This window comes from Schistocerca nitens, chromosome 7 (genome assembly GCF_023898315.1).
Source record: "Schistocerca nitens isolate TAMUIC-IGC-003100 chromosome 7, iqSchNite1.1, whole genome shotgun sequence".
Taxonomy (NCBI): Eukaryota; Metazoa; Arthropoda; class Insecta; order Orthoptera; family Acrididae; genus Schistocerca; species Schistocerca nitens.
The window spans coordinates 374,814,663-374,829,085 of record NC_064620.1 but is presented as its reverse complement, the minus strand read 5'-3'; the positions used below and the strand labels follow the sequence as shown (position 1 = coordinate 374,829,085).

General features: G+C 48.7%; 1 protein-coding gene across 1 annotated transcript in view; it reads right to left on the bottom strand.

Moving 5' to 3' along the window:
* LOC126194806 (guanine nucleotide-binding protein G(s) subunit alpha) overlaps window positions 1–14,423 on the bottom strand; it is a 412,531-nt gene that overhangs the window by 193,836 nt on the left and 204,272 nt on the right. The gene's annotated exons all lie outside the window — the stretch shown is intronic.

The following is a 14,423-nucleotide window of genomic DNA, read 5'->3' as shown; positions in this document are numbered from 1 at the left end:
CAGCAGTGGCAGATCTTACAGCTACCACAGTACAGATAAGAGGGTTTGTGAGCCCAAATGTCTCAACACAAACTGTTGCAAACCGGTTATTAGCAGTAGGACTACGTCATGCTCAACTGAAGCCCGTCTTCCACTTAGGCCACAGTATCGACGTGCACGGCTCGACTGGTGCCGTCAGAGCATCACTTGGAAGATAGAATGGCGCGCCACGGTCTTCGGCGATGAAAGCACAGTGTCTGCACGCAAGTGATGGTCGTTTGCGCGTACGACGTAGACCTGGTGAACGCTTTCTCGTAAAGTGCATTCGTCCACGACACACTGACCCAGCACCAGACCTGGGGCGCGGTGAGCTACGACCATGGTGTTTCTGGACGGGACGCTAACTAGCACTCGGTACGTGCAGAATGTTTTAGAGCCGTTCTTTCACCGTTGTTCTTGCAACAGGAAGGTAACGTGTTCTTCCACCAGGATAATGCTCGCCCGCACAAACTGCTCGCGGAACCCAAAATGCTCCGCAAGAGGTGCAACAACTTCCCTGGCCAGCAAGATCTCCGTAATTGTCTCCGATCGAGCACCTGTGGTAAATTACGGGATGAGAAGTGACTCTCAGTCAACAATTCTCACAAAACTACGTGAACAGGCGTGGCATAACGTATTCCAGGACACTATTCGCCATCTGTAAGATCGACTTAATGCCACAGACAGCGCCTGCACGCCGCCCATGAAGGCTACAGTACATACTGTATTAATATGCGTGTTTCAGCATGGGTAGATAGCTGATACCTCGGAACCGCTTCTGCTATTGATCTGTAAACGTCATTACTTAGTCCATACGCACTGTTGCCACAAAAAATAAATCTTGAGTGAACTGGAAACCTCTAGAAGGGTGTACTTTTTTTCGGCAGTGTATGGCAAAAAAATGGTTCAAATGGCTCTGAGCACTATGGGACTTAACTGCTCAGGTCATCAGTCCCCTAGACTTAGGACTACTTAAACCTAACTAACGTAAGGACATCACACACATCCATGCCCGAGGCAGGATTCGAACCTGCGACCGTAGCGGTCGCGCGGTTCCAGACTGTAGCGCCTAGAACCGCTCGGCCACTCCGGCCGGCGCAGTATATAGCATAAAACGCAAATGATCGTATGGCATTGTTGGCCGGGAGGCCCCATTCGGGGGAGTTTGGCCGCCGTATTGCAAGTCCTTTATAGGTGACGCCACATCGGCGACTTGCGACTCAATTATGATGGACACACATCACCCAGTCCCCTGCCGGGAATCGAACCAGGGGCCCTTGCGTAGTAGGCGCTAATGCTACCGCTACGCTACGGAGGCGGACTGTATAGCATATATCGTGTTTAAGACTACGTATGCAACAAGAGAGATTGTCTATGGATGAATGAGCGAATGACTAAGTAAGTAAATAAATAAATAACTACATCGATGTGCTGCTCAGCAGGAGCAAGTATTATCACTCTAAAAGGCTGAATTGTTTCTGTACCTGGCATAAAAATTATTTTACCATAAAATATTGTACCTGTTTCTACACAACTTTCATGTTTTGGAAATATAACACTGCACCTAATTTATTTACATACGCTGGAAAACAGCCCGCCAACTACGCACCCAACTGCATTTGCTTATGTCTCATGCTTAGCTAACAGAAAACAAATTCAACGGTAGATATAGCGATATCATCTTAGCGCAAGTTGGAACAGAAATAATCTTCACAGTCATGAATTTGGTGGCAAAAATGAGCGTTTTACGTTTACCATAGCAGCAAACATGGTCTGATCTCAAATGTCATGTTATGGAGGGGGAAAATGTTCCTCTGACGTGAATGTGCAACCTAATACAGACTGAATTTACAGCGAGATTAAACAGTAAAAACTTACTAGTTGGGCGGGGACCTTAACTATTTGTGGGTGTACAACAAGCAACTTATGTACAACATATACAGTGGACAAATACAAAATGAAACTAAGATTAGAGCAGATTACGAGACGCCGAATAAGGCAAAATTTTCCTAACAAAAACTTACTAGTTGGGCGGAGATCTTAACTATTTGTGGGTGTACAACAAGCAACTTATGTACAACATATACAGTGGACAAATACAAAATGAAACTAAGATTAGAGCAGATTACGAGACGCCGAATAAGGCAAAATTTTCCTAACAACCTTATGTCGGAAATGCACCATAAAACGACAGCGAAGGGCGTGCGGGAATTATCTGGTACGCTTTTGGGGGTTTTTAGCAGTACGGTTTTGTCCAACAGAGCTGCGGTCACCACGACAAGATACACGAACAGCTAACTGGTTGCTTACCCGAGCAGCGGATGATGGTGCGTGGGCTTGCTGAACACTGTTCGAACAGGAGGCTGCGAGAAACGAACATCTAAAGGGTTTGGGCCATCGCTTGAGATGCGCTGGCACGTTTTGCGCCCCAAAAACGCCGATACAGGACGGCGAAGATCAGTATGGACTTTGTAATTTGATGGAGGTACTCCAGCATTTCGAAACAACGCCTTAACTACCATCATAGTAACAGTTCACGAACTAGTTGTCACTCATCGGCTTGTTTGGGCTATCGCAAAAGAAAATCGTTAACATTAGTACGCACAGAAAATAAAAGCTTATTATTCAAGGCGAACAAATTTTTGTACCTGGGCGTTATGGCAGTGCCAGTAACTAACAATGCGAATTTCCCTCATTTCAAACTGTTACAATTTAGGCTACATCTACCAGAAAAGCAGTATTTAGCGCCCACAAATTCGTACGAAAATCCCTGTCACATTCATGTACATGTTCAGCAAGTGGAAACAGTCCTTGATGATTGGAACCTTCATTCTACTACACCGGTTATATGGACACAGTTACTGACAAATATTGCAAGTGGAACTGCCCATAGTGTTAGAAGAAGCTCGTCTCCTCCAGGGCGAGGATTCAACAGGATAAGGACGACGATTCGATAGGATTGAGCTCCGCCGCATTCGTCTCTGGGAGCCTGGAGATATTTTTAATGAAGTGTTCGCTGCTTGTGGTTTGGACGTGGTGGTCGCCGGGAGTAACCCCAGATCGCCGTATTTGCGACACTGAACATGACACACGTCAACACCTAAGAAAAGTTGGACGCAAGAATTTTTGTGGTCGCGACAATCATTTCTTCAAATGGTTCAAATGGCTCTGAGCACTATGGGACAACATCTGAGGTCATCAGTCGCCTAGAACTTAGAACTAATTAAACCTAACTAACCTAACGACATCACACACATCCATGCCCGAGGCAGGATTCGAACCTGCGACCGTAGCGGTTGCTCGGTTCCAGACTGTAGCGCCTAGAACCGCACGGCCACACCGGCCGGCTATCATTTCTTCTACTACGTCAACTTTATATTGATGGTGGAAGCAAGAACGTCTAGCATTTGCAGTAAACTATGTAACTTGGGAAAAAAGAGTTATGAGTTTAGTTTTGTTTTCTTTTTCACCATTGTCTTAGTTCAAACTTACTGCTATACTGCATTTGTTAGGATAAAATTTCATTGACGCCCTCTGTACATCAGCAAAAGTTAAAACATGTGGCTTTAGATTTCAGTTTTGATAACATTGCAGGTGACTATTTTATTGCAGTGCTATTTCCGTGGCGTAGTTTATGTCAAAAAATTACTGGCACTATGGGGCTTTACTTAGTTGATTTAATGGTCACGCAAAATTCGCGTCGAACATAACCAGCTAAACATAGGGTCTGGCTCGCTTTCACTCTCCTCTTTCTTGTGCCTCTGTCCGGCTTCTGCACAGGGACGGCAAGGTTATTAATTGATTTGGCACGGTTAAATTTAACGGGTGGCCGGATGCACTTCCTGTCGCCACCCCGTTACCCGCCGGGACAGAATGTGTATCCCAACTATCTAAGCCGGCCGCTGTGGCCGAGCTGTTCCAGGCGCTTCAGTCCGGAACCGCGCGACCGCCACGGTCGCATGTTCGAATGCTGCCTCGGGCATGGATGTGTGTGATGTCCTTAGGTTAGTTAGGTTTAAGTAGTTCTAAGTCTAGGGGACTGATGACCTCAGATGGTAAGTCCCATAGTGCTCAGAGCAATTTTAACTAACTATCTACGGGTAGTGTTATTCATCTCTAAGTGTGGGAAAGTTTTTTACTGATGCGCGACTTGGGTACTAGCCAGATATTCACCTGGAAATGTATTGAGAGTGACGCGAAAGGAACTATGTTTGCGCATACTGGGGAGAAACGAGAAATACAACCACTCAACAAGTTGTGCGATGAGTACAATGAAACTTAGCTACATGTGCAGCAGTGACGCGGCATAAATAATGTACGGAGGGTGAACAGAAAAACTGTTCCAGACAAAGAATTTGTGCTCTACCCCTCCTTTAAAGGATACGTGCCAGCAGTCTGTAAGAGATATTATTAATGTCGAAGATGATTTCCCGAGCAGCTGTACAGTAACATGATTTCGTGTTAAAACTGTGTGTACGACCTCCTTCGGAAGTGAACGCTATTCTTCTTGCAAAGCTGTTGTCTCGGCGGAAAATGTCTACCACACAGAGGATGGTAGCTGGGTAATAACTGGTTACGGCTCTTCGTCAAATCTAAGCACGTCTGCCGTCTCCTTACAGACTGAACTAGAACTCACCCGTGATCTGTAGTCCAGAGTGTGTGTGTGTCACTGCTTGAAGTGCTACCTATGAATAGCAGGTTGCGGAACGCACACAACTTGGGTCGCCACTCGTACTTGCTCCCTTCTGCACGCAGTACATGGAGGTATTCATCTTATGTTCGCGATCGTAAGGGAAGATTGTATTTCATGTGGAGTCACGCTCTCATAAATTCGATTGCATAACAGCAAGTATCGCTTATTCGTCCGCGTTGTAGTTCATTGGTGACGCTACACGATGTCAATTTTAGCATTTGCCACGCCTCCCTTCTCCCTCCCAAACATTTTTAGTCTAACGCCTCCAATCTGCTAATGGACCCTGGCCGACAAATGCCTCCGCAGGCATTCGTATTCTGGGAGTAGCGTGGATTTTAAATGTGTTTGCTGGCGGTAGCTACATAGATTTTGAATGCTCCGAATCCAAGAGAACAACAACAACAATGAAACTGTGTGTTTCAGTGTACGCACACAACGTGAACAGATAATTAAAATATAGAGTACATGAGGTTTATCTCCCAAACCTGCAACTTATATATAGTATATATAGCGTGTTCCTCCTAAAAGTCCTCATGTCCATTTTCTCCAGTATTTCGACAGCCATTAGCAATTGGTCTTTCACCCGCCGCTCAGTGCCGATGGAAAGCGTCGATTTCTTCTTCAAAACAAAATGATTTTTAAAGCGGAGTGCCCATTCGATAGAGCTGTACCGAATTACTGCGACATTCGTTTCATCGATATGTATTAACAGGGACAGTTAAACGCTAACTAGGAAACATCACGAACTCGACCTTGTACTTTAAGGAGAAAAAAGCAGACGTGCAAGATATCAGCCCCAGCGACAGAGTCCTACAGAAAATTCGAGCCATTACTCCCACTGTACGAAGTTATGATCTTCTGAAAGTACAGCTTGTCACTCGCTCCGCCTCACTGCGCCCGCTTAATGCCCGAACGCGAAGTGCTGCACAGCGGAGCGATAACCAATGCCCTCCTACAGAAGAATATCTCCATTCTGCAAATGTACTTCGCGTTAACAGTATCAGCCTTACAATCCAAAGAAAATAAAGCAGAACAGTGAAATTAATAAATAAACAGTGCTAAGCTGCTTCTTTAATTATACACTCATTAGTGTCATTCCTTACGCTGCATCGGCGAATCGCAACATACGAGTGTTGGAACTTAAATTGTGGCAACTATTAAGTCACAACCGATACGAAAGAGGTACATGTTTTCACCTGTTACTGCCCTTCAAAATAGTCACCAGCACTGTCTAGAACCCGTTGCCAACGATGTGGAAGGTGTAGTATACCGTTAGCAGAGCCTGTTCTGTTGATGGTGCTAATAGAGTGGTCTACTGCCTGTCGAACCTCTGGAACAGCTCCGAAGCGAACGCCACGAAGTGGTTCCTTCATCTTCGAAATCAAATCAAAGTCACAAGGATTTAACTCCTGGGAGTATGGTGGAAGGTACAGTACTTCCCAGTCCCATCGACCAAACTGAGCAGCCACAGCTTGCGCTGTATGCGCCCGCGCATTGCCGAGCGAAATGATGGGTGGGTTGCGCAGAAAGTGTCGCCGCTTCTTCCGCAAAGATGGTCGCAGGTAATGACACTGTCATGCTGTACGACCTTTGGCAAATTCAATCTTGATCCAACTCCGTTGTTCCTGTTTCGAAAACAGTGACACCTTTATGTTAGACAGCCTGCTCACAAGTGCCTGTGTTTCCTCGATTGTGCGCACGATGGTGACGTGGGACGGGAGAGTCCATTTGCTCGGCGGTTAGGTAGGTATGTCAACAACGTGTACTACCAGCGACAATAGTATATTCCATTGCATAGTGTCTCCACAGCAGTGTTGCCACTATTTAAGTTCCAACCTACCTAAAAATGTTGAAAACAAAGTGATCTGACACCAGCTACATGTTAGAAACCGCGCTCTTTGGTACAACGAACAAACCAATGACAAAACAGTATTTCACTGAATGTTCAAAGTGACCTGGTCGGTCACTCGTGTAGCCGCTTCGATACCATACTCCAAGACTGGCCGAAATACTGGTGTACATAATTGCCTGTAGAGAACAGACTGCGTTTGAAGAATGTTATTACGCTGACTGAAGTTCACACTGATGCTTACAAGTCTTGTCGAGTTGATAAACCTGCCGACAAAACCTCAGACTATGTAAAAGCCAATAGGTTTGTTTATAAATAAATAAATCTTCTGCTACCAGTCACGATTTTCTTTATTTTACTATTTGCACGACGCGTTTCGAGAAATAATTCCCATTTTCAAGTGCGTTTTTATGATGTATGTTAAGCCATTTCTTTTGATGTTGTCAGTGTGAGTGAGTCTGCTTCATTTTGTTGACTTTTACTGTAATACATAAGAAACGCGATTTTTAGTTGGGTATCAATATTTTCTGTGAGGTTAGTGGCTAAAGTTTGAGAACAATTTGTACTTACAATTTTCTAATGGTCCATTTGTGTAGAGAGTCACACACACTTAACATCACACACAACTTGTACATTTTACACATCGAAAATATCTTATATAAACAAAACAGTTACAAAGATCTTCTTATAGGTAGTTCACAGAGATAACATTATAGGTCTTCCACAGATTACGATATGCTTTTGTACAGAGGTTAATTTATCTTTACAATTTGGCTCATGAATTACTTATACTGATTTTACAATTGTGCTTATTTCTATGTTTTACTATTTTTATTTAAGTATATTATCGAAACATCTGAAGAAATTCACTGATTCACTTTCAAGTTTTTCATTTAATCATTTATCTTCATATTTTCTGTAATGTGAATATATCTCCAGTTCTTCAAGCAAATCCATTTTATGTCCTTTATCTAGTCGGTGGAGTACTTTGACATTTTGCTCTATTTTTCCAAATGGGTGTCCTGTATTATGTATGTGTGTTGCTATTGCTGATGTAGTGTGTTTGTTGTGGGTGTATGCTCTAATGTGCTCTGTTGGTTGGTTGGTTTGGGGGATTAAAGGGACCAGACTGCTACGGTCATCGGTCCCTTTTTCCAAATACAAAGAACACCCACAGAGAATAAAAACGAGGAACAGAAGAGATCACAGACGATACAGAACAAGAGAAACTGAGACAAAGACAAGACAAAACGAACTAAAACCACACAGAGTGTGACGGTGGTTGGCCGACCATAGAAATAAAAAAGGAAAAGCCAACCACTTAGAAACACAGTAAAAAATCAGTTTAAAATCATAGGCCAAAGGCCAGAATCAACACAAAACAATAAAATAAAACAGAAACACTCAGATTAAATGATAAAATCCCCCTGCCCGAATAAAACGTAAAACTAAGTCAGCCATAGCGGAGTCGTCTGTTAAAAGGGCAGGGAGCGTATCAGGCAGCGCAAATGTCTGCCTGACCACAGCTAAAAGGGGGCAGGCCATCAAAATGTGGGCCACCGTCAAAGCCGCCCCACAGCGACATAGAGGAGGGTCCTCCCGGCGCAGTAAATAACTGTGTGTCAGCCGGGAGTGGCCAATGCGGAGCCGGCAAAGAACTACTGAGTCCCTGCGAGTGGCTCGCAGGGATGACCGCCACACAGCCGTCGTCTCCTTGACAGCACGGAGTTTATTGCGCGTTGTCAGTTCGCGCCATTCATCGTCCCATAGCGCCAAAATTTTGCGGCGGAAGACTGCCCGCAAATCAGTCTCTGGGAGGCCAACGTCCAGAGATGGCTTACTGGTGGCCTCTTTCGCCAGGCGGTCAACATGTTGATTACCCGGGATACCGACATGACCGGGGGTCCACACAAAGACCACAGAGCGGCCGCAACGGGCAAGAGTATGCAGAGACTCTTGGATAGCCATCACCAGACGAGAACGTGGGAAACACTGGTCGAGAGCTCGTAAACCGCTCAGGGAATCGCTACAGATAACGAAGGACTCACCTGAGCAGGAGCGGATATACTCTAGGGCACGAAAGATGGCGACCAGCTCAGCAGTGTAAACGCTGCAGCCATCCTGCAAGGAACGTTGTTCGGAACGGTCCCCTAGAGTGAGCGCATACCCGACACGACCAGCAACCATCGAACCGTCAGTGTAAACAATGCCAGAGCCCTGATACGTGGCCAGGATGGAATAAAAGCGGCGGCGGAAGGCCTCTGGAGGGACTGAGTCCTTCGGGCCCTGTGCCAAGTCGAGCCGAAGGCAAGGGCGAGGAACACACCATGGGGGTGTATGCAAAGTGGCCCGGAAAGGAGGTGGAACAGTGAAAACCCTAAGCCCGGAGAGAAGCTCTTTGACGCGGACCGCGATTGTACAACCAGACCGGGGCCGACGTCCTGGCAGATGGACGACCGATCGCGGGAACAGGAGACGATAGTTTGGATGCCCGGGCAAGCTTAGAACATGGGCAGCATAAGCGGCTAGCAAACGTTGGCGTCGTAACCGCAGTGGAGGGACACCTGCCTCCACTAGTATGCTGTCCACAGGGCTGGTGCGGAAAGCACCAGTGGCAAGGCGTATCCCGCTGTGGAGAATTGGGTCCAGCACCCGTAACGCAAATGGTTCAAATGGTTCTGAGCACTATGGGACTCAACTGCTGAGGTCATTAGTCCCCTAGAACTTAGAACTAGTTAAACCTAACTAACCTAATGACATCACAAACATCCATGCCCGAGGCAGGATTCGAACCTGCGACCGTAGCGGTCTCGCGGTTCCAGGCTGCAGCGCCTTTAACCGCACGGCCACTTCGGCCGGCACCCGTAACGCAGATGGGGATGCTGAGCCATAAGCCAGGCTCCCATAATCCAGACGGGACTGGATTAACGCCTGGTAGAGCCGCAACAGGGTAGATCGGTCGGCGCCCCAGCGGGTGTGGCTCAAGCATCTCAGAGCGTTTAGATGCCGCCAACACGTCTGTTTAAGCTGCCGGATATGAGGCAGCCAAGTCAACCGGGCATCGAAAACCACCCCCAAAAACCTGTGGGTCTCCACCACAGCAAGAAGTTCGTTGTCAAGAGAAAGCCGCGGCTCAGGATGGACCGTTCGGCGCCGGCAGAAATGCATAACGCGGGTCTTGGCAGCCGAAAACTGAAAACCATGCGCTGCAGCCCAAGACTGCGCCTTGCGGATTGCGCCCTGTAGCTGACGTTCAGCAGCTGCAATGCCAATAGAGCTGTAGGAAAGACAGAAGTCGTCAGCATACAGGGAAGCGGAGACAGAATTTCACACGGCCGCAGCGAGGCCGTTAGTGGCTATTAAAAACAGGCAGACACTTAAAACAGAACCCTGTGGCACGCCGTTCTCCTGGACGTGGGAGGAACTATATGAGGCTGCGACTTGCACGCGGAAGGTACGATACGACAGGAAATTGCGGATAAAGATCGGCAGAGGGCCCCGTAGACCCCATCCATGAAGCGTAGAAATGATGTGATGACGCCATGTCGTATCGTACGCCTTCCGCATGTCGAAAAAGACAGCGACCAGGTGCTGACGGCGGGCAAAGGCAGTACGGATGGCCGACTCCAGGCTCACCAGATTGTTGGCGGCGGAGCGGCCTTTACGGAACCCACCCTGAGACGGAGCCAGAAGGCCCCGAGACTCCAGTACCCAATGCAAGCGCCGGCTCACCATCCGTTCGAGAAGGTTGCAAAGAACGTTGGTGAGGCTAATGGGGCGGTAGCTGTCCACCTCCAAAGGGCTCTTGCCCGGTTTCCAAACGGGGATGACAATGCTCTCCCGCCATTGCGACGGAAACTCACCCTCGACCCAGAGACGGTTGTACAGGTCGAGGAGGCGTCGCTTGCAGTCCACTGAAAGGTGTTTCAGCATCTGACAGTGGATGCTATCTGGCCCGGGAGCGGTATCAGGGCAAGCGGCAAGGGCACTGTGAAATTCCCACTTACTGAATGGAGCGTTGTAGGATTCAGAAATGAGGGTGCGAAAAGAAAGGCTCCGACGTTCCATCCGCTCTTTAATGGAGCGGAAGGCCTGAGGGTAATTCGCAGAAGCGGAACTCATAGCAAAATGCTCTGCTAAGTGGTTTGCAATGACGTCGGAGTCAGTACAAACTGCTCCATTCAGTGAGAGCGCAGGGACGCTGACAGGTGTCAGATAGCCGTAGACGCGTCGAATCTTGGCCCAGACCTGCGATGGAGTGACATGGAGGCCAATGGTGGACACATACCGCTCCCAGCACTCCTGCTTGCTTTGGCGAATAAGGCGGCGGGCCCGCGCACGCAGCCGTTTGAAGGTGATCAGGTGTTCAATGCAGGGATGTTGCTTGTGACGCTGTAGCGCCCGCCGGCGATCTGCAATCACTGCAGCGATCACAGGCGACCACCAAGGCACAGTCCGCCGCCGAGGGGACCCGGAGGAGCGGGGAATGGCAGATTCGGCGGCAGTAACGATGCCGGTGGTGACCGATTGAACCACCGCATCAATGTCATCATTAGAGAGAGGCTCAAGAGCGGCAGTGGAGGAGAACAAGTCCCAGTCAGCCTTATTCATAGCCCATCCGCTAGGGCGCCCAGAAGAGTGACGCTGTGGTAGTGACAGAAAGATCGGAAAGTGGTCACTACCACACAGGTCGTCATGCACACTCCATTGGACAGACGGTAAGAGGCTAGGGCTACAGATTGAAAGGTCAATGGCGGAGTAGGTGCCATGCGCCACACTGAAGTGTGTGTAGGCACCATCATTTAACAGCGAGAGATCGAGCTGCAACAATAAATGCTCAACGATGGCGCCTCGACCTGTTGCCACTGACCCACCCCACAGAGGGTTATGGGCGTTGAAGTCGCCCAATAGCAAGAAAGGAGGCGGCAACTGGGCTACCAGTGCAGCCAGGACATGCTGCGAGACATCACCATCCGGTGGAAGGTAAAGACTGCAGACGGTAACAGCCTGTGGCGTCCACACCCGTACAGCGACAGCCTCTAAAGGTGACTGGAGAGGGACAGACTCGCTGTGCAGAGTGTGAAGGACATACATGCAGACGCCACCAGACACCCTTTCATAAGCTGCCCGGTTCTTATAATAACCCCGATAGCCACGGAGGGCGGGGGTTCGCATTGCTGGAAACTAAGTTTCCTGGAGAGCAATGCAGAAGAAAGGGTGAAGGCTGATAAGTTGGCGGAGCTCAGCTAGATGGTGGAAGAAACCGCTGCAGTTCCACTGGAGGATGGTATTGTCCATTGCGGAGAAAGGCGTGACGGGACGGGGAAGGCAGATTACGCCGCTGGGTCACCTACCGCATCCGATGGAGCACCCGTGCAAGTGCTATCCATTGCGTCTGAGGGATCGGCGAGATCGAGGTCCTCAGCGGACGCAAGGATCTCCACTTCATCCTCAGATGCAGAGCTTTTAGGTAGCGGTGGAGTAGGTGCCACCGCAGGTGTCTTGGACTTACGGGTCTTCAAAGTCGTTTTCTCTCGCTGTTCCTTTGGTTGCCGTTGGTGAGAGGGCTTATTGGAGTCAGTCTCTGGGACCGAAGAGGATCGCGAAGCCCGTCGACCAGCGACCTGTGGCTTCTTCAGCCACTGGCTGGTGTCTGCTGTGCCGCTGGTAGGAACCTGGGAAGGGAGTGACCCAAGGGATCCCTTCCGAGCGAGAGAAGCCGAAGAAGACTTACGCTTCTCCGGCTTAGAAGTGGGGACTGGTGTCCCCGATGGTTTAGTGGGTGCTGCTCCCGAGGTAGATGGCGTGGGAGCAACAGCGAGAGAAGGGGCCCCCATTGACAAGGGGGCAGGTGAGGTCCTCTGATTCTGAGAGCTGACTGTATAACTTGCAGCTGAAGGAGCTGGAGCAGGAGTGACAGTGGAGGCATAAGATGACATCATGCGCACGGGATGTAGCCGTTCAAATTTCCGCTTAGCCTCAGTGTAAGTCAGTCGGTCCAGGGTCTTATATTCCATATTTTGCGTTCTTTCTGTAAGACACTGCAGTCCGGCGAGCAAGGGGAATGAGGCTCTCCACAGTTGACACAGACGGGAGGCGGAGCACATGGAGTATCGGGATGAGATGGGCGTCCACAATCTCGACATGTGAGGCTAGAAGTACAGCGAGAGGACATGTGACCGAACTTCCAGCACTTAAAGCACCGCATCGGGGGAGGGATGTAGGGTTTGACGTCACACCGGTAGACCATCACCTTGACCTTCTCTGGTAAGATATCACCTTCGAAGGCCAAGATGAAGGCACCGGTAGCTACCTGATTCTCCCTCGGACCCCGATGAACACGCCGGACGAAATGTACACCTCGTCGCCCTAAGTTGGCGCGCAGCTCGTCATCGGACTGTAAAAGGAGATCGCGGTGAAAAATAATTCCCTGGACCATATTTAAGCTTTTATGGGGGGTGATAGTAACAGAAACATCCCCCAACTTCGTACAAGCGAGCAAGGCTCGTGACTGGGCAGAGGATGCCGTTTTTATTAAGACTGACCCTGACCGCATCTTGGACAAGCCCTCCACCTCCCCGAACTTGTCCTCTAAATGTTCGACAAAGAACTGAGGTTTCACGGATATAAAAGATTCCCCATCAGCTCTGGTACAGACAAGATATCTGGGCGAATACGTCTCACTTTCATTCAATGCCTTTCGTTCCTCCCATGGTGTGGCGAGGGAGGGGAACGATTTGGGGTCATAAACGTTACCTTTAAAATGGGCCCTCGAACGCTTAGAGACTGCTGGTGGCTGGCCACCAGCAAGAGAAGATGTGCCACGCTTCATTGCGTGTCATCCACCCTGATGCCACCTACTCCGACCAAGGGCCCTCCCCACGGGCGCCACCCAGCCACAGCAAAGGCCACCTGGCAGGATGGCCATTGCCGGGAGTCCTGATGCCCCAGGGAGATGGGCATCTACTCCTTGGCATACGTGGGGAGTTTACGGCGCAGGCATCAGTAGAGCGATCCCTGTGTTGTCAGGGGGCTACAACCAAGAGGGTACATGGCGGCCCCACCACAACGGACTGGCTACCGTGCTGGATGTTAGGTGACATGTGGTCCATGGTCGCCGTCAGTGCAGAAAGTGGCCCTGCACATCGCTTGGCAGAAAGTGCACGAAGGAGCGTATCCATGCCCATGAGATGTAGAGCGGGCAGGACTGCAACGCAACGACGAAAAAGCTGGCGAAAGTTCTCAACGCAAGATGGACACAATGCACCAAGTAAGGCGCCCTTCCCCAATCGGCTCGCTCTTCGGAAAAATTTTGAGATATGGAGGTCAAACCCGACAGGGGACCATCACATAAGGCCGAAACGTTGGAGACTCCTTTTAGTCGCCTCTTACGACAGGCAGGAAAACCGCGGGCCGATTCTGACCCCCGAACCCGCAGGGGAATAATGTGCTCTGTGTACCTGGTGTTGATATTTCGGCCTGTTTGTCCTATGTAGAACTTGGAGCATTCCTGGCATGTTACCTTGTATATTCCAGAGTCTGAATATGGATCATGATTACACTTTATATTATGTATTAGTTTTTGGTGTAGTTTATTGGATGTAGAAAACCCAATTTTTATTCTGTGATTTTTGAAAATATTTGCAATCTTCTGTGATACATTGCCTATGTATGGAATGCTAGATATGTATTTGTTTTTCTCTTTTTCTTCTGTGGTGCAGTTTGTGCCTAGGTTTCTCTTCATTTTGTCTAAGATTGTGTCAACCATAGAAGCATTGTAACTATTGGCAACTGCAATCTTCTTCACTGTGTTTATTTCTTGTTGCATATTTTCTTGGTTCAATGGTATTTTTGTTGCCCTAT